The sequence below is a fragment of the Vicia villosa genome, linkage group LG1 (assembly GCF_029867415.1).
Source record: "Vicia villosa cultivar HV-30 ecotype Madison, WI linkage group LG1, Vvil1.0, whole genome shotgun sequence".
Lineage (NCBI taxonomy): Eukaryota > Viridiplantae > Streptophyta > Magnoliopsida > Fabales > Fabaceae > Vicia > Vicia villosa.
Window position 1 is genome coordinate 208323616 of NC_081180.1, and position 24128 is coordinate 208347743.

Genomic DNA, 24128 nt, shown 5'->3' on the forward strand with positions numbered 1-24128 from the left:
AAACAGGCAAGGAAGACAAATGTAATCTAACCAAATGGAAGAAGATAATGGATTATACTGATGAGATCATTAGTGACCTTATCAAAAAGGTAAACATTGTCAAGACGACTGCATCTGCAACTGAAAGAAGCTTAAATGAAGATGTTTCAACATGTGATGTCAACACTAATGGATATAAAGCATATGCTGAAACCGAAGAAACTAAGGTTGTTGTCAAAGACCTAGGTGTTAGAATGTAGCATGATAGGTACGATGTTCCTAGCCCAAAAGTTACTTCCTAATCAAGTGAAGGTTCATCAAGTCTCAACTATAGTTCAGAGCATGATTCATGGGCTGATCGCACGGAAGTGGGACTCAATCAATACATGAGGAATGATACAGAGAACCAGGTCTCAAGAGATTAGGACAATGGCTTCAAGGATGAGGAGAGTCTTGACTATCAGATTGAATATCCAGGTGAATTTCAAATTGAATGGGACTGTATGAGTAATCGGTTCTTGCTCGATCTCATACTCACGCAAAGAATGTGTGTGGATGAAACTGACAAATATTGAAGGTTATGGAATATGATGTTGAATGAATCTCAAGCCAGTCATGGGGATAAAAGGAATGAAACTGACAGAGCTCTCTATGTTGAGAAGAACCCAAGAAACTATGCTCAAATGTATGTAAGTATCAAAGGGATGTCGGATAAAATAATCCAACATCTCGTCAAACAGATAAAACCAAAGATTGAAGAGTCTACAAGGAATGAAGAGTGGAGATTGTTCTTAGAAAACATCATTCATGAAGGAAATTTTGTCTCCTATCATCACAAAGGATTTATTTGTTCTTCTTTCCTTTTGATCTTTGAAATTTTAGCTTTTATTTTAACTCCTTCTAACCATATGTTATTCATTTTTGTCTCCAGATTCTTCTCATCCTTAGCTTTGATGAATCTAACAAATCCAAAACAGTTGCCTCTCCAATCTCTCTTAGGAGACATAACTATCTCCTCTATCAATCCTAATTCCTTAAACTCCATAAACAAATCTCTAGCATTCCATTTGTCCCCAAATTCTATGATAAAAATTGTTGTTAACAAGTTCCTCTTCACACCATGTTCCTTTTTGAGAATGTCCCATTTTGTGCCTCCTCCTATCCTCTTGTTGTTCCTCTCCTTCACTTGTATCCATCCTTCCTCCATAGATTGCTCAGTTGAAAATGTAAACACAGAAAAATCAGACTCTCTAGGCACTCTCTCTCTCTCTCTCTCTCTCTTGTTTCTCTTTCATCTTTGTGTTTGAGAATTTTATATAAATCAAAACTAAAAAGCATGTTTAACTGGTAATAAACTTAGACAAAAAACTTAAAAGTGTAAATTCTTGAATAGACGTTTATAAGTCTTTATTTGTAATAATATCCAGTCGTTAAACACTTATAATTTGTATAATACTTTTGGTCAAAATCATTATTTAGAAAACTATAATCCTTTTAAAAAGTTGCTACTATTTTATTATTTTTGAGAGATAAAACTTTCACAAGTATTGTTACTTGAGAACTTTCACAAAGATCTTTCACATACCACATGAAATGTAAACAATACTTTTTATCTTCTTTATTTATATTAAGCTTTTTATTTTATTTTATTAGGATAAAAAATTCTGCTACCAACAAACCTTATGAATTTATGACCTATATTATTGTACGGAATAAGTCCTTAAATTCATTGTTTTACATCCAAACAAGGTCACCATGAGGAATATCATCTCTTTCTGATGCTTTCGATACTAGTTACAGTTTACATTCCAGAATTTTCTCTTTTGTCTCCTTATCCTCAAATCGTTTTGTTTTCAATAAATTATAAAAAAAATTAAAAATAAAGTATTGCAATAAATGTAATGTTGCACCTTTAAATTTTTCTTCCCATCTTTTTCAATTGGCTTAGGCTTTGCATTAAACCATATGCACACATATGTATGATTAGCTCTACGATTACGAGATCAAGGTTCCCTCTTTCAAAAGATACAACAGAAATAAATGTTCTGTCAGTCGATATAGTGAAGTGGGAGTTCAGGTTTCTTGAAGTCGAGATAATGAAATGAATGATCCGCAGTTTTTCTCAAGCTCTCTCGTCAGGGATCTATCAAATCCTTATCATAGAATGTGTCGTGTAACTCTGGTGTGCTTTGACTCGCATAATAAATCAAGAGTTTCCGTTGATTCTGGATATTTCAGATCAAAAGTCAGTTTTACGGCGGGTGCAAAATTCGTAACTTTCGACAGGAAGGACGATAAAAAATTCATAACTCTTTCACCTTTTATTCGGTCAAACCTCAATGCGTTTGAGTCAAATTTGCAGGGGACTCTGTGCGAAATTTGGCACCAGACCGAGAAGCAAAAATATAGCTGATGTCGATAAAAACCTCGTGCCAAAAATGAGTCCAATCGGATGTAAAACGAAGGAGATATGAATTTTCCCGTGAAACGACTATTAAATTCAAATTTTCCTTTCAAGTTCAGCCACTTCGTTTTGAGAAATAAACTAAAAACGAAGGTCTTAGGCGTACCGCTCTGTAACGCCCGAAAATTTATTTATTCGCTTAATTTAGACGTTTGTGATGTTTATTGAATCCTTTACGTTTTGGGGCGATTTAGTCGGTATTAGTTCGGGATAGCGGATCGACATTTAACCGGATATTTTAATATTTTTAGTATTAGAAATATTAATAAGCTAATATGTAGCATTTTGGGAATTTTCTGAGTATTTGAGATTAGACCGTAAATATGAGTTATTGAGTATTAACCCGATATATTAAATAATCATATATTATTTTTTTATGAGAATAATAGTGGAATATTATTAGAAGTAGTAATTTGACCTATTTATTTTATGTTAAGGAGAATATTGGGCCTATTTTATTTAAGTGAAGAATAGAAATGTGGTGTTAGTATTTTAAGCCCAAATATGAAATTAAATGGAAAATAGGTTTTTGTTGGGTAGAAAAACCAGAAAAATAGAAAGTAGAGTAGTCATTTTAATGGAAGAGAAGAAAACTAGGGTTTTAGAGGGAAGAAGGAGGCCAAAGAGGGATTCCATTCAAGAGCTATTTTCTCCAAATTTCTCCAAGAATCCATTAGAGTTGCACTCAATCCAAGGTAAGGATGGGGTTTTTCTTCCTATAATGGGGTTTATGAGAAATTATATGTGGGAATTAGGGATTTAGGTTAATGTTTTGTTGTGTTAATTTGTACCGAAACTTGAATTCTGTTCATCGCTGTTTGTTGATTTCTACTGCTTGTTGGATAATTGAATGAAGCTAAACTTGTGTATTAAATGTTTGTTGATGTGGTTGCTGTTCGTGTAAATTGGAAATGTTGTATTAAACGTGAGAATGGAATTGACTTGATGTGAGTAGTGGAAATGAATGTCTGGCGGACGGCAAGCTAGGCCACGACGGCCGGCAGGCCTTGGTTCATGCGCCATGATGCCTTGCATTGGTTCATGCTCACGGTGAGGAGATCACTTGGATTGCGTTCCACATGGAATTCTTGAGGAAGTACTTTCCTGAGGATGTCCGTGGTAAGAAGGAGATTGAGTTCCTTGAGCTAAGACAAGGGAACAAATTTGTTGTGGAGTATGCTGCCAAGTTTGGTGAGTTGGCTAAGTTCTACCAATACTATGATGGTGCGAATGGTGAATTCTCCAAGTGCATCAAGTTTGAGAATGGGTTACGTCCAGAAATCAAGAAAGCGGTTAGTTACTAGATGTTACCAAAGATTTCAACTTCCCTATATTTAGAAAGAATGAGAAGAGACGAAAGAGAAACTTGGTCGAAGAAGGTTCGACATAGAGTCTAAGAGCACTCCGTCGAAGCAAGTTACAGTGCATTTATTCTTAAAGATGCAAGTGTCAAAGACTGGCTTCTAAAAGCCAGTCGAAGTCGAAGAGCGGGAAGAAAAATGGCAGTTGTTGTTGGTTTTATATTTTGAGACACGTGGAGAAGTTCTGATTAATATCTTATGCATGGTAGTATACGTGTCTTCAAGGGAATAAACAACCGTCAGAAACAGTTATTTTGAAATGCCTATTTAAGCAGAAGAATAGAATCATCTAGGGGGTCCACAATTTTACACTTTATGATAAACTCAATCTCTACACTGAAAATTAGAAACGAGTGCAATCTGGAAATGTATGTTTGTGTACCAATTTACTTTTAATGCAATCATTTATATCCTTTTCATTAATGTCATTTTGTTTCCTTTTACCACACTTTATCACCTTTTACTTTGCATTTATTTCAGTTAAAGTCTTTTCATTTGTTCTTCTTTTTCTCTACATTAAATTTGTTTGTCTTTATTGCATTTAAGTGAGTTTTGTCCTGCGTTTATTGCATTCAAAACTCACTTACTCTCCATCTTTCCATCATTCATTAGTTTCAACGTATCCATATTAGTCGATAGTCTACAACAAATCATAGGTTAGCACTTTGGTCTGGAATATTCTAGTTGATTCCGCAAAAGTAACCTTTAAAAAGGAAACTAGAGATTGTTTACCGTTTTTCTGGGTAAACAAATTGGCACGCCCTGTGGGACCCGTTTAGTGCTAAATATTATCATTTGTTTTAATAAAATCGAAAGTATGTATGAGATTACAAAGTGGTAGGCAATTGAGTGAAATGTCGAACAGTAACACTTCAAATAATGTCGATCCACCTAGAAACAATATAGATGTGGTTCCAACCAGAACATTACCATAAAATACGATGCTTATGTCACCAACACGAAATCCTACCAATACTGGGATAGTGGCAGCCACTGTATCGTCGCAAGTACGTTCGCCATTCCAGTTGGCGAGACCATTATTTCAAGGGGGAATTCCTCCACCTGGATTTCCCCAATATGGAATGCCTACATCAATGATGATGGGATTACATACTAATCCTGCCACTTATTCTAAAAATATGATGGCTACAGGTACTTCTTATAATCCAGGATGGGCGAACCCCAGGAGTAGGGTACTTGCCACCACCACCACCGACGTTAAATACGTCTTCCATGATTTCAATTAGACAACAGATGGATGAGAGTAATCGTGATATGGTTAACGCTTTGACTCAACAGATTGGGACTATATTCACTCCCATGATAAATAATACAAACCATAGTTGGAAACGTTAGCCAATCAAATGTCTAGAATAACATATTTCTTTGGGACACCACCAGTCCAACCTAGGCATACTTCTCAAGTGTCGAATGTGAGAGTAGTCGAAACACCAGGTAATGGGGATGGTTTATGTATTCAACGTCAAACCACAGAAAGAGACGAAGAGGAACATTTGGAACAAAATATACCTAGGGTAGTACAAAGAAATCAGGATGCAGAGCAAGTTTTAAGAATTGTTCAACAAAATAATTTTATGGGACATAATAACATTTCAAATGTGGTAGAACAAATCTTAGTCCAAAATGGTATAAATGTGGGTTTGCATAGACCCAATTTTGTATCCCCTTTGTCAGAATATATTAGACAAACAGAGTTACCTAGGGGTTGGAAAGTCCCAAAGTTTACAAATTTTGCTGGTGAGACGGGCGAATCTACAGTCGAACACGTTGCTAGGTTTCAAACAGAAGCAGGTGATGTTGCTAATAATGAAAACTTAAAATTAAAATACTGTCCTAGTTCTTTAACAAAGAGTGCTTTCACTTGGTTTACCACTTTGCCACCTCAATCAGTGTTTTCTTGGAACCAGTTAGAGAGATTGTTTCATGAACAGTTTTATATGGGACAATCTAAGATAATTTTGACAGAGTTAGCAGGTGTAAGACGAAAGATGTATGAGTCGATAGATGAATATTTAAATCGATTCAGATTGTTAAAGGCTAGATGTGTAACACCCCAAATCTACCCCGCAATTACCAGGAAATATCAGAGTACAAAATCTTAAAAAAGAAAGGAACAGAACGATTCAGGGCATCACAATAACAACCAAAGTTACATGCGCATATCATGCTCATTTACTTAGATACATAAGACACACATAGGAGAACAATATCGAAGTCATTAATCATCACTAATAAAGAAGTATTCACGTCGCAGCGGAAATCAAGTATCAATGACAATATAAGTCATAACATCATGGCCACATGGCACAATCTATCCAACAAATCTGAACATAACATAATGGAGAAGTTTTAACAACATAAACAATAAGAAACAAAACATAAACAAGTAATCCAACGTCCCCCGAGTGCTACGTATCAGAGCATCGACACACACCGACTCGAGCTATAGGTACACGACTACTCCGCGTCATTACCTGCACGTTACCAACGAAGGGTAACATTGAAACAGAAGGGGTGAGATATTGATCGGTAAAATAGCAAGTGTACTATTTTGCCTCTGTAGTAATAACGGAGAAATTCCCCGAATGTCGATCTCAAGGACTGCGTAGTAATATCGAGTGCAAATTGTAGTTCAGTTAAACAAAAACTAATGTTGGGGTTGTGTTTGCAAATTGTGACAAAACAATAATTAAAATAAGCAGAAAAGTAAATTGGCTTTTTGACAAATATGAGTATTATGCTAGGGTAAAGTGTGTGATTGTTCCTGTAATAACCTTGGATTTAGATCTCCTCAACAAGTTCATAGTATTCAATTACCAGCCCTTTAGGATATTTTCCCCTAATTCCTTAGCGGGAAAACCTTTGAACATTCATCCTAAATCCTAAGTCCTTAGAGAATTATGATGAAATCAAGCCTTTATGTTATCAAGAGTTAACCGGTAACTATAGGGTACCCCTAGTCCTAGGTGATATCTACTATAGTCTAATCATACAAAAACCTTAACAACCGCTGTCCAGCTGGTTGTTAACCGTAAATCAATCTTGTTGGTCCGACAAAGAAAGCATAAAAACCTTGTACAATTAAATTAAATAAGAAAATAAATCTATTGATGAACTCATGAATTCAAAATCATTACATAATCAAATCAGGGACACCCCCTAGCATTAGGGTTTAGTTACTCATATTGTTCAAAGAAAACAAAATATAAAATAGAGACATTACAACACGGCCAGTTTCAGGTGACACAGGTGGTCGTGTTAGACCTCATGTAGCTTGATTTTTCACTTCCTTCGAAACTCCCCTTTTTGTACTTTTTCGCATTGATTTGTCTCGATTTATTCCTTTTAGCCTGCAAACAGTAAAATACACAACCAAAGCATAAAATGTAGAAGAATGAATTAAAACACTTGACAATATAAAGCAAAGACGACTAAAATCAACGGTAAATAAACGTGTAAAAACCACTGATCAAACTCCCCCAAACTTAAATTGTTGCTTGACCTCAAGCGACAATTACAAGAGAAAATGACCTTCCAGGCACACCGGTGTTCATACTTGAGATATCCGTTTGTATTGATCAAGAAACAGTTGGTCTGGTATTCACACGACGCGACGAGTTTCTGCTAGAACATTAAACCTTAAGCTCCCTTTTCGGATACCTCTCCAACTATGCTTTGCACTTAAGTCTCTTTCCGATTTTCCTCCTCTTTCATTCGAACAATCACATTAAGGCACTGCATTTCTTATAATGATCATCACATGCATGAGACGAATCAAGGCTTTTTATTTTCTTTTTCTGGCACCAAATGAGCAACATTTGCTACTTTTAATTACCGATGAAATTTTCAAACTTTGCAGTTATATATTTTCCTTTTTGGACGACGTTTGGGGATCAACCTCCTTTAGGCTGAATAACCGGGTGAGGGTTACCCAACTTAGCGAGTCGGTTGCCTTTTACCGCCTTTTCATCATCTGGTGCCAACTTTATCAATTTTTTTTCTCAACCGTCATCATGCATGTGAATTTGAATTATGCCAGACTGTATCAATAAACTACTCGAGGAGTACTTCTCAAGAGACAAGTACTATGGTGCAAATCTACACGTTAGACTCGTATTTCTTTTAGGGAACCAAGGGTGTTTAAACAAACCTCTTCTTGTCACATTATTCCGAACTTCCTGTCCTCAAACAATCCTCCCTTCATCTCTATATATTATCCCCGATCGCTCTTTAAGATCAAAACTCTTCAACAAAAATTAAAATTTCGGTCAAAATTTGGGAAGAACTCAATGTTTGGTTTTACACATCATAACAAAAACATAAAAAGAAAAAGGCAAGAGTAAATCCTCCCCCAAACTTGAACTAAACATTGGCCCCAATGTTTCAGAACAAGCCCGAGAGGGGTGACTCACAGAGGGTAGTGCAACTCTAACTGCAGCTTCCTAGCATTCACCAGAAAGGCCCCCTTTTTATTTCGTGAAAAAAAAACAAACAAACACAAAAAGAAAACTAAGTTATTAAAAGCATGGGTTGCCTCCCACTAAGCGCTCCGTTTAACGTCGCATGGCTTGACGGTCAATTCCTCTTGTTAGGGTGGCATATATGACACAAAGAACAAATCATCTTTTTTCTTTCTTTTGTTTGGTAGCAACCCCATGAACTTAAAGTATTGATGATGTTGCTGCCAAATCCTTTTTGGCTTGATTTTATTGAACAAGGCATAAATGTCTTCCAATACTTTGTCAATTTCTTGTCTTACATCTCCCTTGTTATAAAAATAGTTTTTGGGGATACTCTTTTGTTGAAGATTTTCTTGTGGGATATCCACATCTTCACAAATTGTTAAATTTGTGGTTTTATCCAAAACTCGATCATCTTCAAGTTTCCTTTTTTCTTCTTCCCCACATTTCTTTATTACCTCAAATTCTTCTATTCTTACTGCATCCTCTTCATCTGATGTTATGCATTTTTCTTCTGGTTCCACATATTTTTCTTCCAACTCTAACTTTCTCCAAATAAACCTATCTGGATAAAAGTTAGCTTCCTTACATTCATTCATAAGGATTCTTACCTCTCTTTTATATGCTTTAAAAATTTTAGTCGCCTCTTCCAAGGTGACTCCCGAATCAGGGGACCAACATGCAGGAGATACAGGTGGCAATGTATCAAAACAATACATAGCTACAAAACTCAGACAATTTGTTAGTAGCAAAGTATAGAAGAATTCATGAAGATAAAATAATCTTTCTTTTTTTTTTTATATTAAAATCAAATCCAAATAAACAAAAACTGAAAACAAATTTTTAGTTAACGAGTAACAAAATTTCAATTGAACTAAAATCAAAACTCTATTTTGGCAGTCCCCGGCAACGGCGCCAAAAACTTGATCGGTAAAATAGCAAGTGTACTATTTTGCCTCTGTAGTAATAACGGAGAAATTTCCCGAATGTCGATCTCAAGGACTGCGTAGTAATATCGAGTGCAAATTGTAGTTCAATTAAACAAAAACTAATGTTGGGGTTGTGTTTGCAAATTGTGACTAAACAATAATTAAAATAAGCAGAAAAGTAAATTGGCTTTTTAACAAATATGAGTATTATGCTAGGGTAAAGTGTGTGATTGTTCCTGTAATAACCTTGGATTTAGATCTCCTCAACAAGTTCATAGTATTCAATTACCAGCCCTTTAGGAAATTTTCCCCTAATTCCTTAGCGGGAAAACCTTTGAACATTCATCCTAAATCCTAAGTCCTTAGAGAATTATGATGAAATCAAGCCTTTATGTTATCAAGAGTTAACCGGTAACTATAGGGTACCCCTAGTCCTAGGTGATATCTACTATAGTCTAATCGTACAAAAACCTTAACAACCGCTGTCCAGCTGGTTGTTAACCGTAAATCAATCTTGTTGGTCCGACAAAGAAAGCATAAAAACCTTGTACAATTAAATTAAATAAGAAAATAAATCTATTGATGAACTCATGAACTCAAAATCATTACATGATCAAATCAGGGACACCCCCTAGCATTAGGGTTTAGTTACTCATATTGTTTAAAGAAAACAAAATATAAAATAGAGACATTACAAGAATTGAGATGAAAGTTGATCTTCAATCGCTTTCGTTCATGAAAACCTTCTTCTCTCCCAAACCCTTGTTTTCTCCAATCTTCAATCGTGTCTTCTCCTGGCCAAAAATTCCTCTAATTCATCGTTAAAACTCTTCTAAATAGTGCAAACTCACTTAGGTTGGTTCAAAGTACCCAAAATACCCCCTTGGGTCAACACTTAATAAAAAATCACAAAAATCAGCAAAATCAGCGTTTTAGCCAACTCTTCTCGTGTCAGGCAACACGGGTTGCCGTGTTGGCCCTCTGAACTTAAATTTTCAAAATCACTCCCAGCACTGCTGACACGGGTGCCCGTGTTAGGTAACACGGGCCGTGTTAGCGCTTAACTTCAGAATTTGGCTTTGAGTTCTTCAGCAAAGTTGTAGCCCTTTTCGTTAGCGAAGTTTTGCCACCGGAACCGCGTCATTCCGAATTAAGAAGCTCTAGTTATGATCAAAATATTACACACTTGTCATGATGAGAAACATGCTGAAAATTTCCAGATCTCACACTTGCTAACACGAGCCGTGTCAGCCCCGTGACTTTCATCTCTTTTGTATTTTCTTGGCCACGCTTCATCCTAACACGGCCAGTTTCAGGTGACACAGGTGGTCATGTCAGACCTCATGTAGCTTGATTGTTCACTTCCTTCGAAACTCCCCTTTTTGTACTTTTTTGCATTGATTTCTCTCGATTTATTCCTTTTAGCCTGCAAACAGTAAAATACACAACCAAAGCATAAAATGTAGAAGAATGAATTAAAACACTTGACAATATAAAGCAAAGACGACTAAAATCAACGGTAAATAAACGTGTAAAACCACTGATCAAACTCCCCCAAACTTAAACTGTTGCTTGACCTCAAGCGACAATTACAAGAGAAAATGACCTTCCAGGCACACCAGTGTTCATACTTGAGATATCTGTTTGTATTGATCAAGAAACAGGTTGTCCGGTATTCACACGACGCGACGAGTTTCTGCTAGAACATTAAACCTTAAGCTCCCTTTTCGGATACCTCTCCAACTATGCTTTGCACTTAAGTCTCTTTCCGATTTTCCTCCTCTTTCATTCGAACAATCACATTAAGGCACTGCATTTCTTATAATGATCATCACATGCATGAGACGAATCAAGGCTTTTTATTTTCTTTTTCTGGCACCAAATGAGCAACATTTGCTACTTTTAATTACCGATGAAATTTTCAAACTTTGCAGTTATATATTTTCCTTTTTGGACGACGTTTGGGGATCAACCTCCTTTAGGCTGAATAACCGGGTGAGGGTTACCCAACTTAGCGAGTCGGTTGCCTTTTACCGCCTTTTCATCATCTGGTGCCAACTTTATCAATTTTTTTTCTCAACCGTCATCATGCATGTGAATTTGAATTATGCCAGACTGTATCAATAAACTACTCGAGGAGTACTTCTCAAGAGACAAGTACTATGGTGCAAATCTACACGTTAGACTCGTATTTCTTTTAGGGAACCAAGGGTGTTTAAACAAACCTCTTCTTGTCACATTATTCCGAACTTCCTGTCCTCAAACAATCCTCTCTTCATCTCTATATATTATTCCCGATCGCTCTTTAAGATCAAAACTCTTCAACAAAAATTAAAATTTCGGTCAAAATTTGGGAAGAACTCAATGTTTGGTTTTACACATCATAACAAAAACATAAAAAGGAAAATGCAATAGTAAATCCTCCCCCAAACTTGAACTAAACATTGGCCCCAATGTTTCAGAACAAGCCCGAGAGGGGTGACTCACAGAGGGTAGCGCAACTCTAACTGCAGCTTCCTAGCATTCACCAGAAAGGCCCCCTTTTTATTTCCTGAAAAAAAAACAAACAAACACAAAAAGAAAACTAAGTTATTAAAAGCATGGGTTGCCTCCCACTAAGCGCTCCGTTTAACGTCGCATGGCTCGACGGTCAATTCCTCTTGTTAGGGTGGCATATATGACACAAAGAACAAATCATCTTTTTTCTTTCTTTGGTTTGGTAGCAACCCCATGAACTTAAAGTATTGATGATGTTGCTGCCAAATCCTTTTTAGCTTGATTTTATTGAACAAGGCATAAATGTCTTCCAATACTTTGTCAATTTCTTGTCTTCCATCTCCCTTGTTATAAAAATAGTTTTTGGGGATACTCTTTTGTTGAAGATTTTCTTGTGGGATATCCACATCTTTACAAATTGTTAAATTTGTGGTTTTATCCAAAACTCGATCATCTTCAAGTTTCCTTATTTCTTCTTCCCCAAGTTTCTTTTTTACCTCAAATTCTTCTATTCTTACTGCATCCTCTTCATCTGATGTTATGCATTTTTCTTCTGGTTCCACATATTTTTCTTCCAACTCTAACTTTCTCCAAATAAACCTATCTGGATAAAAGTTAGCTTCCTTACATTCATTCATAAGGATTCTTACCTCTCTCTTATATGCTTTAAAAATTTTAGTCGCCTCTTCCAAGGTGACTCCCGAATCAGGGGACCAACATGCAGGAGATACAAGTGGCAATGTATCAAAACAATACATAGCTACAAAACTCAGACAATTTGTTAGTAGCAAAGTATAGAAGAATTCATGAAGATAAAATAATCTGACTTTTTTTTTCTTTTTTTATAATAAAATCAAATCTAAATAAACAAAAACTGAAAACAAATTTTTAGTTAACGAGTAACAAAATTTCAATTGAACTAAAATCAAAACTCTATATTTTGATAGTCCCCGGCAACGGCGCCAAAAACTTGATCGGTAAAATAGCAAGTGTACTATTTTGCCTCTGTAGTAATAACGGAGAAATTCCCCGAATGTCGATCTCAAGGACTACGTAGTAATATCGAGTGAAAATTGTAGTTCAATTAAACAAAAACTAATGTTGGGGTTGTGTTTGCAAATTGTGACTAAACAATAATTAAAATAAGCAAGTAAATTGGCTTTTTGACAAATATGAGTATTATGCTAGGGTAAAGTGTGTGATTGTTCCTGTAATAACCTTGGATTTAGATCTCCTCAACAAGTTCATAGTATTCAATTACCAGCCCTTTAGGATATTTTCCCCTAATTCCTTAGCGGGAAAACCTTTGAACATTTTCCTAAATCCTAAGTCCTTAGAGAATTATGATGAAATCAAGCCTTTATGTTATCAAGAGTTAACCGGTAACTATAGGGTACCCTTAGTCCTAGTTGATATCTACTATAGTCTAATCGTACAAAAACCTTAACAACCGCTGTCCAGCTGGTTATTAACCGTAAATCAATCTTGTTGGTCCGACAAAGAAAGCATAAAAACCTTGTACAATTAAATTAAATAAGAAAATAAATATATTGATGAACTCATGAATTCAAAATCATTACATAATCAAATCAGGGACACCCCCTAGCATTAGGGTTTAGTTACTCATATTGTTCAAAGAAAACAAAATATAAAATAGAGACATTACAAGAATTGAGATGAAAGTTGATCTTCAATCGCTTCCGTTCATGAAAACCTTCTTCTCTCCCAAACCCTTGTTTTCTCCAATCTTCAATCGTGTCTTCTCCTGGCCAAAAAGTCCTCTAATTCATCATTAAAACTCTTCTAAATAGTGCAAACTCACTTAGGTTGGTTGGAAGTACCCAAAATACCCCCTTGGGTCAACACTTAATAAAAAATCATAAAACTCAGCAAAATCAGCGTTTTAGCCAACACTGCCCGTGTCAGGCAACACGGGTGGCCGTGTTGGCCCTCTGAACTTAAATTTTCAAAATCACTCCCAGCACTGCTGACACGGGTGCCCGTGTTAGGTAACACGGGCCGTGTTAGCCCTTAACTTCAGAATTTGGCTTTGAGTTCTTCAGCAAAGTTGTAGCCCTTTTTGTTAGCGAAATTTTGCCACCAGAACTGCGTCATTCTGAGTTACGAAGCTCTAGTTATGATCAAAATACTACACACTTGTCATGATGAGAAACATGCTGAAAATTTCCAGATCTCACACTTGCTAACACGAGCCGTGTCAGCCCCGTGACTTTCATCTCTTTTGCATTTTCTTGGCCACGCTTCATCCTAACACGGCCAGTTTCAGGTGACACAGGTGGTCGTGTCAGACCTCATGTAGCTTGATTTTTCACTTCCTTCGAAACTCCCCTTTTTGTACTTTTTCGCATTGATTTGTCTCGATTTATTCCTTTGAGCCTGCAAACAGTAAAATACACAACCAAAGCATAAAATGTAGAAGAATGAATTAAAACACTTGACAATATAAAGCAAAGACGACTAAAATCAACGGTAAATAAACGTGTAAAAACCACTGATCAAATATCATTCATGATAAAGGAGCGTTTGATAATATCAAAGCATAGAAATGATCATACATTTGGTCACCACTTCTTGTCATATATCACTTGCTACAATTCACATCATTCAACGTCTTATCAATAACAATAATATTAATTTCAATTAACGAACACATTGTCAATTATCACATATAATCAACGAAATAACCATCACCTCGACACAAGTTAACATTCATGTTATGCACACACAAATACTCAATTATAACTCATCATGCGACTTTACTTATGAACACGAACAATGCAAATGCATGTGGTACCATTGGAGTAAACTCCCGTCTCAAACAATTGCAATTGGGCTGTCTCAAACATTTGCCACAAGGGCCGTCTCAAACAATGCAATGAATGTGACTCAACGATGCACATTCTCAATCACACTTAACGACATAATCGACTCAAACGACATATTCCACGTGAACGACATGATCAACTTAAACGACATAGTCAATTCGGAATCTCCAATGTCAACAAAATTCAATTCAAGAAAGATTAAAAGTGTTTCCAAAGTTATATTAAGCATATTCAATGGTATAACATCAATTAGGGCTTTACGTAGGTTCAAACGGCACTTGAAAAGGAGTTACGGTTCAAAAGTTATGGTCTTTACAAAATCTGCTCAAAATTGAACCCCCTAGGTCGACGCAAACATCTCTCAAGTCGACGCAACTACTTTAGGTCGACTCAAAACTCTTTTAGGTCGCCGTAACTGAAGGAAAAATAGATTTTTGGCTTTCTGGACTGTTTAGGTCGACTCAACTTCTGCATAGGTCGACCCTGGATGCGTGAAAACTCAGATTTCACCATTTTTCTTCCCTAATCCCCTCATACAACACCCATTAACCCATATACAATCCATACATCCATTAACCAGATATAACCACGAAATCTATCATCATTCATCACTACATATCAATTAAAACACATTTCAAATCATAAATTCATGCATTTTGTTCATAAACCCTAACATCTCTACACACAACTTCCATGGATACAAACATACAATTAATTCCCACCCAAAACATCATCATACATCCCTTTAGCAAGAAATAATCCAACCCTTACCTTAGGTTTGGATTGAAGCCAACTCTATGAACTTGAATCTTGGAATTCTCCCTTTCTCTTCTCTTCACTCTCCTCTTCTATTTCTCAATTTTGTGTAAAAGGAGTCTTCTATTCTCTAAACCTCTAAAACCCTTGTTTTAGTTAACTTACTATCTTTCTCATAATGCTAATGGGCCTTAAATTACACCCTACACTTACTAACACCTACTTGGGCCCAATAACTCTCCTATTTCATCGACTTATATTTAACTTATGCTATTTACTATTAATTCCCAAAATATCATAAATACCACATAAACACTTAATTAGTGAAATAAAACACATAACATAACATGACATAATTAAATAAAATGCGCAAGCTAAAAATGGGCATTACAATATGTTTTACACAAGTCTCAGAGCATGAGTTAGTCGAAATGGCCGCTGGTGGTTTAGACTTTTCCATTAGGAAAAAGTTAGACACTCAATATTTGAGAGATATGTTGCAACAGATGAGTTTGACTCAGACAATAGTTATGATGAAAACGAGATTAATGTGGATGAGTTAAAACCAGGGCCTCCTTATGTTTGTAAACTACTCACGCCTTCGAACGGAAAAAATCCTGTAGAAGAAAACCAAAATGAAAAGTTCACAAATAAAACTTATACTTTTGATATAACAAAATGTGATGAGATATTTGATTTGTTAGTTGCTGATGGACAAATCATTGTGCCTCCAGGATTAAAAAATCCTCCATTAGAACAAAAAAAGAAGAGAGGATTTTGTAAATTTCATAATTTTTTGGGCCATAAAACATCTCAATGTGTGCTTTTCAGGGATTTGGTGCAGAAGGTTTTGAAGGAAGGGATGCTGCAATTTGGTGGGAAGCAAAAATCATCAATGCAAGTGGATGAGAATCCAATGATGGTTGGAGAAGCCAACTACACTGAAGTTGCTGGTATAATGATGGTCGAAACTACTAAGGGTTTTGACAAAGAAAAAGATATGGCTACTGATGGCCAGATATTGAGCATGGCTTACCCAAAGCCACCCGAAAGTCTGTTGAAGTTTTTGGAAAGGTGTCACAAAAATAATGCACAAGTTGGATTGTGCCCAAGGTGCGACGCTGTGTATGACGTCGACGCTGCCAAAATAGTCAATTTTGGTTTGCAGGAGAAAGCAGTATGTCTCGTAGGGCTGAGGTTTACAGAAAGAAATTCGAGAAGCCAAGAACTTTTCGTCCCCCATCTGACGTTCCCCAAGATAAATGGGTGAAGCCAGTGAACTTTCAAGGAGGAAAGCGTCCTGAATGGGGGATTCAGGAGGCTGGAGCCAGTGCTGAGAGCTCAAAGTGAAATGGGTCCAGGAAAAAGGATTACATATCCCCAAATTACAAAGGGAAGAATCCAATGACAAGAAGTCAATGGAGACGTTACTAGAGAAATCACAAAAGTAGAAGTATTTTGTTGAATCTAGCTCAGATACAATTCGACAGATATGAACCAAGACCCTACTAGAAGAAGTTAACAGAAGAACAAGTGAGGATAAACAATAATCGGTTATCGACTGGTTTGATACTAGGAAAAGAAACGGTGGAAAATTCACCAAATGATAGTACTGACAAAGAGTTGGAGTATTCTCCATTGTCAGACGAAGAGCTGATAGACGATAACTTTGATGTAGAATCAGATGAGTTACTAATTGACTGTGGAATTGTGTCCTTACTTCCTGCTGAGTTTGACAGGATTTCAGAGGCTTCTAAAACTGGAGATGACTACATGCCAGACGAAAAGGAAGAAGATATGCCTGTCTGTTATTATGTAATGGAAAATGGTGTAGTTAGGGAAAAGGCTGTATTTGAAAAGCCTGATCATGGGATGAAATACCATCTCAAGCCTTTGTTTATAAGGGCAAAAGTAAATGGTGTGTCTGTTAACAAAGTGTTTGTTAATGGTGGGGCTGCTATGAATTTGATGCCTCACTCTTTGTTACAAAAAATTGGAAAATCTAATAAAGATTTAAGGCCTCATAATATGGTATTGTCAAATTATGAGGGTAAGACCAGCAGCATCCTGGGAGTATTGCAGGTGAAATTAGCTGTGGGTTCGACAGTGAGGCCCACTATTTTTATGGTGATTGCTTCAGAAGCAAATTTCAAATTGTTGTTGGGTTGAGAGTGGATTCATGGAGTAGGAGCTGTCCCGTCGACATTACACTAAAGGGTTGCAATTTGGAGAGAGGATGGAATTGTGAAAAATGTAGAAGCTAATCAGAGTTATTATAAAGCTGATGCAAGTAGAGTGAGTCGAAGACACTTTGAACAGCATTTGGCTAATGTAGGGCCTTGTTGTAGAGCAGAGGAAATATATTCTTCTGACAAAATGGTGTCTAAATACTTGAATTTAGACCCCAATTATGGTTTTATTTGGAATAAAGAAGACCCAAATGAGCCAATGAATGGCGAAGGTCCACCTGATGGGTAAACAATGATTGATGATAATGACTGCTGAGTCAATTCATTTGGCTCGAATTACGGCTTACATAGCCGAAAATAAATTAAAAGCGGTTTTGGAAGCCGAATTCGAGGAAAATATGGCTTTAGAAGCCATGCTTACAAGCGAAGGTACTCAATCTAACAATAAGTTGGATTCAGAGTTTGAAAGGTATGATGGGATTTATGATGACGAGCCTCTAGGGTTCGAAAAAGATCCAGATGAACCACATAGAAGGATGAAAGCTCAAGATCCTCTTTAGGAGATTGACTTAGGTGAGGATTCACTTCGACGACCAACTTAGGTTAGTGCAAAGATGGGTGTTGAAATGAAGATTAAATCAACTCAGCTTCTCAAGGAATACAAGGATTATTTTGCTTGGGATTATAATGAGATGCCTGGTTTGAGTCGAACTATGGTAGAACATTGATAACGCGAAAATGTATCATTTATTTGACTTGATTTACATAGATTATTTCTCTATTTTATTTAAATTAAGTTGCTTTATTTTGGAATTATGCTGGTATTTTCATTGTTTTAAGTTTTATATTCGTTTTGAGGACTATTTGTGAAAAGGAGAAGAAATGGAGCTAAATCCACTACTATTTATGCTTAAAAGATGAAAAAGGGGTGCTGAAGTATGTGAGGGGTGCAAATAGGATGGACCAAGTTTGGAAGTCCAGCCCACGAAGGAGCTGAAGCTCCCACTATGAAGAAGCTGAGACGCCCGTCTAAGGGCCCAATTGCATGGAGACGCCCGTCTCCAAAGTCCAAGGGCCACGTCATCAAAGGAGACGTCCGTCTCACCCTCCACAAATCAAGGAACGCACGTCTCCATCAGTCCACTGCCACGTCTCCAAGTGGGGGACGCCCGTCTCCAGTTCATAGGCACGTCTCCAAGCTCCAAGTCCACTAAGAGACGCCCGTCTCCAAAAGCACGTGGACCCCGCCACTTTCTCCACTACTTTCGTGGGCAATTCCAAGTCTTCCTATATTTTCTCAACTTCCCACGCCATGATCTCCACTATCTCCACTACTTCTCACGTGATGCTGAAAATAACTTCCATTGCCATTCACTATAAATAGAGTCTTAGCATTCATTTGAAGGCATCCAAGTTTTAGGCGCAGAAGCGCTGTTCATAGTTTTAGGCATAAATTATCACTTTGTAAAAGTGGTAGTTTCTCACATTGAGGAACTACCACACCATTAGTTTTAGGCCTACAATTTATGTACTCTTGGATCACAATCTTGCCGACATTATTTCAAAGCTTCATTCAAGTTTCAAGATTTGTTTTGTTCGTAATTTAATTCAAGTTCGCTTTGTCTGCTTTACTTCCAGGTTTATTTATTTGCAATTATTTTAGTTTCTTGTTCTTATAATATTGTTTTATCATTACAAATCTAAATATGCGCATGTTCATGGTTAATAATTATAATTTCATGTTTAATAATTATAATTTCATGTTTGTTTCTTTAAGTATGTCTGGCTATGTAAAGTAATTTAACCGTAGGGATCCGAAATAAATTGGCTTAATTATGTTTTATTAAATATCACTTGTTTTTGGTTTGTATGTCTAATTTAATTAGTAAGTCTTAAAATCAATAGAGCGAAAGTTTGAGGTCTTAAGACGGTCAAAGGTTAAAATCAATAGAGCGAAAGTTTGAGATCTTTAACTGGATAGTAGACATAGGACATTGGTTTTAAGGATGGCGAAAGCGTATTAGAACTAATTAGAACTTATTTATTTTCAAAAAGTGTTTTTAAACCCGCGCGGGATGGCGAAAGCGTACGTTAGGGATATTAGCATGTTCCGAGTCAACAGAGCAAGAGTTTGAGATTAGGAGATTTAAGTAGATAACGACTTCATAAAACAAGCATTTTATTAACTATGTTGTTTTCAAAAAGCGTTTCTAAATCTGGTGGGATGGCGAAAGCGTACATTAAGAGTTAGGATCGTAGTCTGAATCAACAGAGCGAGAGTTTGAGAGGAGGACTTTTAAATAACATAGTTAGTAAAGATCTTTGATTTAATTAGAATCTGGCCAATGGAACTTCGGATCACCTAAGTTAGATGAAATACATACTGATATCCGTTTGTTATTATATTTTACCTAGATTTAAGATTTTAGTTTCCCCATTTATAAAAAAACCCAAATATCATTAGCCTTAGCTTTACATAGTAACTTTAGATAACGGTAGGTCGATTTATAGTCCCTGTGGATTCGATATCTTTTAAAACTACACGACAAGACTGTGCACTTGCAGTTATCCCGACTAATAGACACGCAAAGTCGCGATCAAGTTTTTGGCGCCGTTGCCGGGGACTATTCAAGTCGATATCGTAACTCGCTGTTACACCGTAGAGACTAAGGCATTTTTTTTTCTTTTCATTCACTACTATGTATCACCCAAACTTTTTCTATAACCCCCACTCCCAGTATTTCGAGGAATCACCTGGATCCTATAAATCCGATCTCGAAATACTATTGGAGAATTTCAATGCTGCACCACCAATTCATTCACACCCAAATTACCTCTGCAACTCCCAATCTCAACATTTCGAGGAACCACAAGAAACCTACAATCCAAACCTCGAAACATTAATTGGGGATTACAATTCGACATTAGCTTATCCTCAACCGAATTCCCTATACAATCACCAATCCCAACATTTCGAGGAACCACAAGAATTTTATAATTCTAACCAAACCTATCCTCAACCTAATTACCTCTACGATCACCACGCCCAACATTTTGAGGAGTCGCAAGATTATCCTAAATCCAACCTCGAAATCTTAATGGAGGATTTCATTGAAGCACAAACTCTCTCTAGGGTAGAATCTATGATGACAAAGCACTTTCAGGAAACGCAAAACGCAATGCTAACTCCCTTTGAAGAACCTCAAGAATCCCATAATTTTAATTTCAAAACATCAATGGAGGATTCCGACGAGACGCTAACTCACTCTAGATTAGAAGCCATGATGGAGCACTTTGTAGATACACAAACCGTCCAAAACCAAGAGTTTATCAAACAAAGTCTTCAAAATAATGACACCCTTAGGCAACTGACCACTATGGTTGAGTCCCTCGCAACTCACAACATGGCATTAGAAACTCAAATCTCCCAACTTGAACAAAAGTCGCTAGGACACTTACTTGAGGAGTATATGGAAACAACCATTAGTGAAGAACAAATTGAAATTCCTGAGGAGAGTGATAATGAGATTGAGGAGAGTGATTATGAGATTGAGGAGAGTGATAATGTAGTTGAAGAGATTTCTAGTGAGAAAAGAGTGGAGATTGAGAAAAATCCACCAACACCAACTGAAAGGGAGGTTGTAGAAGAGGCAGAGAGGGAAACACCTTTTGTTATTCCTCTTCCCTATACCCCACGGATTTCTTTCCCGCAAAGTTTTGTGGAAGCTAAGGTAGACTCCAAATCCATAATGTATGTGAAGATATTGGAAAATATCCACACTAATGCACCCTTATTTGAATTCTTGCATAAAAAGAGAAATTTAGACGACCATGAAACTAAGGATATCGTTAGTGATAAGAGGGTAAGGTTAACCTTTGAGGTGGTGGATAATATCACTAAGCCCGAACTTGAAAAGCTGATACTTAGGATCCATCCAGAGCCGCCACCACGATTTCAAAAGAATGAACCACCCCACATAAGAAAGAAAAGAAAAGGTGAGGGATATGTGAGATGGCTCGATAAGTGGCCATGGAAAACGAGGTTTGCTAAAAGTTCAACCGAGGAGTCGTTCTCGAGAGAACCACCTTGAGTGCTTGCACTCTTAAGCCGTCGAGCTATCGACGTTAAACAAAGCGCTGCGTGGGAGGCAACCCACGAGTTTTCAATTTAATGTTTTCCTTTTTACCGTTTGAACTTGCAGATAATAAAGATATGGATCGCTTGTCACGTCTCGGCCATATCTAGGCAAAATATCTATAGATGATCATCTCAAAGATTAATGGGTCTCCACGCACATTCCTACGAGTGTTGCTGCTGGTGGTGACACTGTTGATGAGCATGATAGGAGAAGATATTTCTTCAAGACGCGGAGCAGATTTGGTCATGATAGCCCGCCGGTAGCATCCATATAGGTTCTGACTTTTCTTCTCCACCTTGGATCGAAACATTGAGGACAATGTTTAGTTTAAGTGTGGGGGAGAAGCTTTACCGCTTTCATTTGTTGCTTTATTGTTTTCTAGTTATGTTGTCAAGTCTTTATACATGATTTTCTGTTGTTATCGAATTTCCCCAAAATTTGAAAATTTTAACCTCCAACAAAAATTTGAATTTTGACGCATGGCATACACACTCTGAAAGTATAGAGGTTGTCACACTTTAGGCATTGTTAGAAAGACTTGGAGATGTTTCAACAACATCGATACCGTCCTGACACCCTAAACCCCCTCATTATGTGATATCAATTTGGATGCCCATTATGTCGAGACCTTATGCTCAAGTTTTCTCAAGTTTTCAAAGTAGCTCTTAAGTAGTTTATATTAGCAGTCGGCACCATCTTAAGCACAAACTACGTAGGGAGTCGATGAATATAAGTGAATGATCCTGTTTTTAATAGATAAATGATTTGATTGAAAAAAAATAACCCTCTAAGTTAGGTGACCCTTACCCGGTCATTTAGCCCAACGGTTGTTACGCATATAAGGATTTAATAATTAGCACCCACTGTTGGTTGGCCTAGAGGTCACTGGTACTGGGCTTGGTAGGGTGGACTACGGCCCGATCCCCCGCAACCGCAGTTGGGAAAATGGGGCTGCACCACTTAAAAACCAGAACCCCGTGCTAAAGAAAAGAAAAGGATCATAGTCGCTAACCGATTTCCCTACTATGTGCGTGTACGGATAACGGGCTTAATGTGATTGCGCTTGAATGAAAAGAGTGAAATGAAAAACAAGAGATATAGGTTGAGTTATAATGGCATAATTCGAATTGGTTTGTATAAGGAGGGAGTTTTTGACATTGTGTCGTTACGGTATCCTTGGTGTTGGCATTTAGTACCTATCGATCTAACCTTAGCCTAGTAACCACGTATGACTAGGAGTCGTGTCGTGCCTTTGTTTCAAAGACTTTGCTTAATCATTTTCTTTTACCGTGTGGTTGATTGCTTGAGGACAAGCAATGGTTTAAGTGTGGGGGTATTTGATAACGCGAAAATGTATCGTTTATTTGACTTGATTTACTAGATTATTTCTCTATTTTATTTAAATTAAGTTGCTTTATGTTGGTATTATGCTGGTATTTTCATTGTTTTAGGTTTTATGTTCGTTTTGAGGACTATTTGTGAAAAGGAGAAGAAATGGAGCTAAATCCACTACTATTTATGCTTAAAAGATGAAAAAGGGGTGCTGAAGTATGTGAGGGGTGCAAATAGGATGGACCAAGTTTGGAAGTCCAGCCCACGAAGGAGCTGAAGCTCCCACTATGAAGAAGCTGAGACGCCCGTCTAAGGGCCCAATTGCATGGAGACGCCCGTCTCCAAAGTCCAAGGGCCACGTCATCAAAGGAGACGTCTGTCTCACCCTCCACAAATCAAGGAACGCACGTCTCCATCAGTCCACTGCCACGTTTCCAAGTGGGGGACGCCCGTCTCCAGTTCATAGGCACGTCTCCAAGCTCCAAGTCCACTAAGAGACGCCCGTCTCCAAAAGCACGTGGACCCCGCCACTTTCTCCACTACTTTCGTAGGCAATTCCAAGTCTTCCTATATTTTCTCAACTTCCCACGCCATGATCTCCACTATCTCCACTACTTCTCACGTGATGCTGAAAATAACTTCCATTGCCATTCACTATAAATAGAGTCTTAGCATTCATTTGAAGGCATCCAAGTTTTAGGCGCAGAAGCGCTATTCATAGTTTTAGGCATAAATTATAACTTTGTAAAAGTGGTAGTTTCTCACATTGAGGAACTACCACACCATTAGTTTTAGGCCTACAATTTATGTACTCTTGGATCACAATCTTGCCGACATTATTTCAAAGCTTCATTCAAGTTTCAAGATTTGTTTTGTTCGTAATTTAATTCAAGTTCGCTTTGTCTGCTTTACTTCCAGGTTTATTTATTTGCAATTATTTTAGTTTCTTGTTCTTATAATATTGTTTTATCATTACAAATCTAAATATGCGCATGTTCATGGTTAATAATTATAATTTCATGTTTAATAATTATAATTTCATGTTTGTTTCTTTAAGTATGTCTGGCTAATATATTTAGATGTCGGTATGTAAAGTAATTTAACCGTAGGGATCCGAAATAAATTGGCTTAATTATGTTTTATTAAATATCACTTG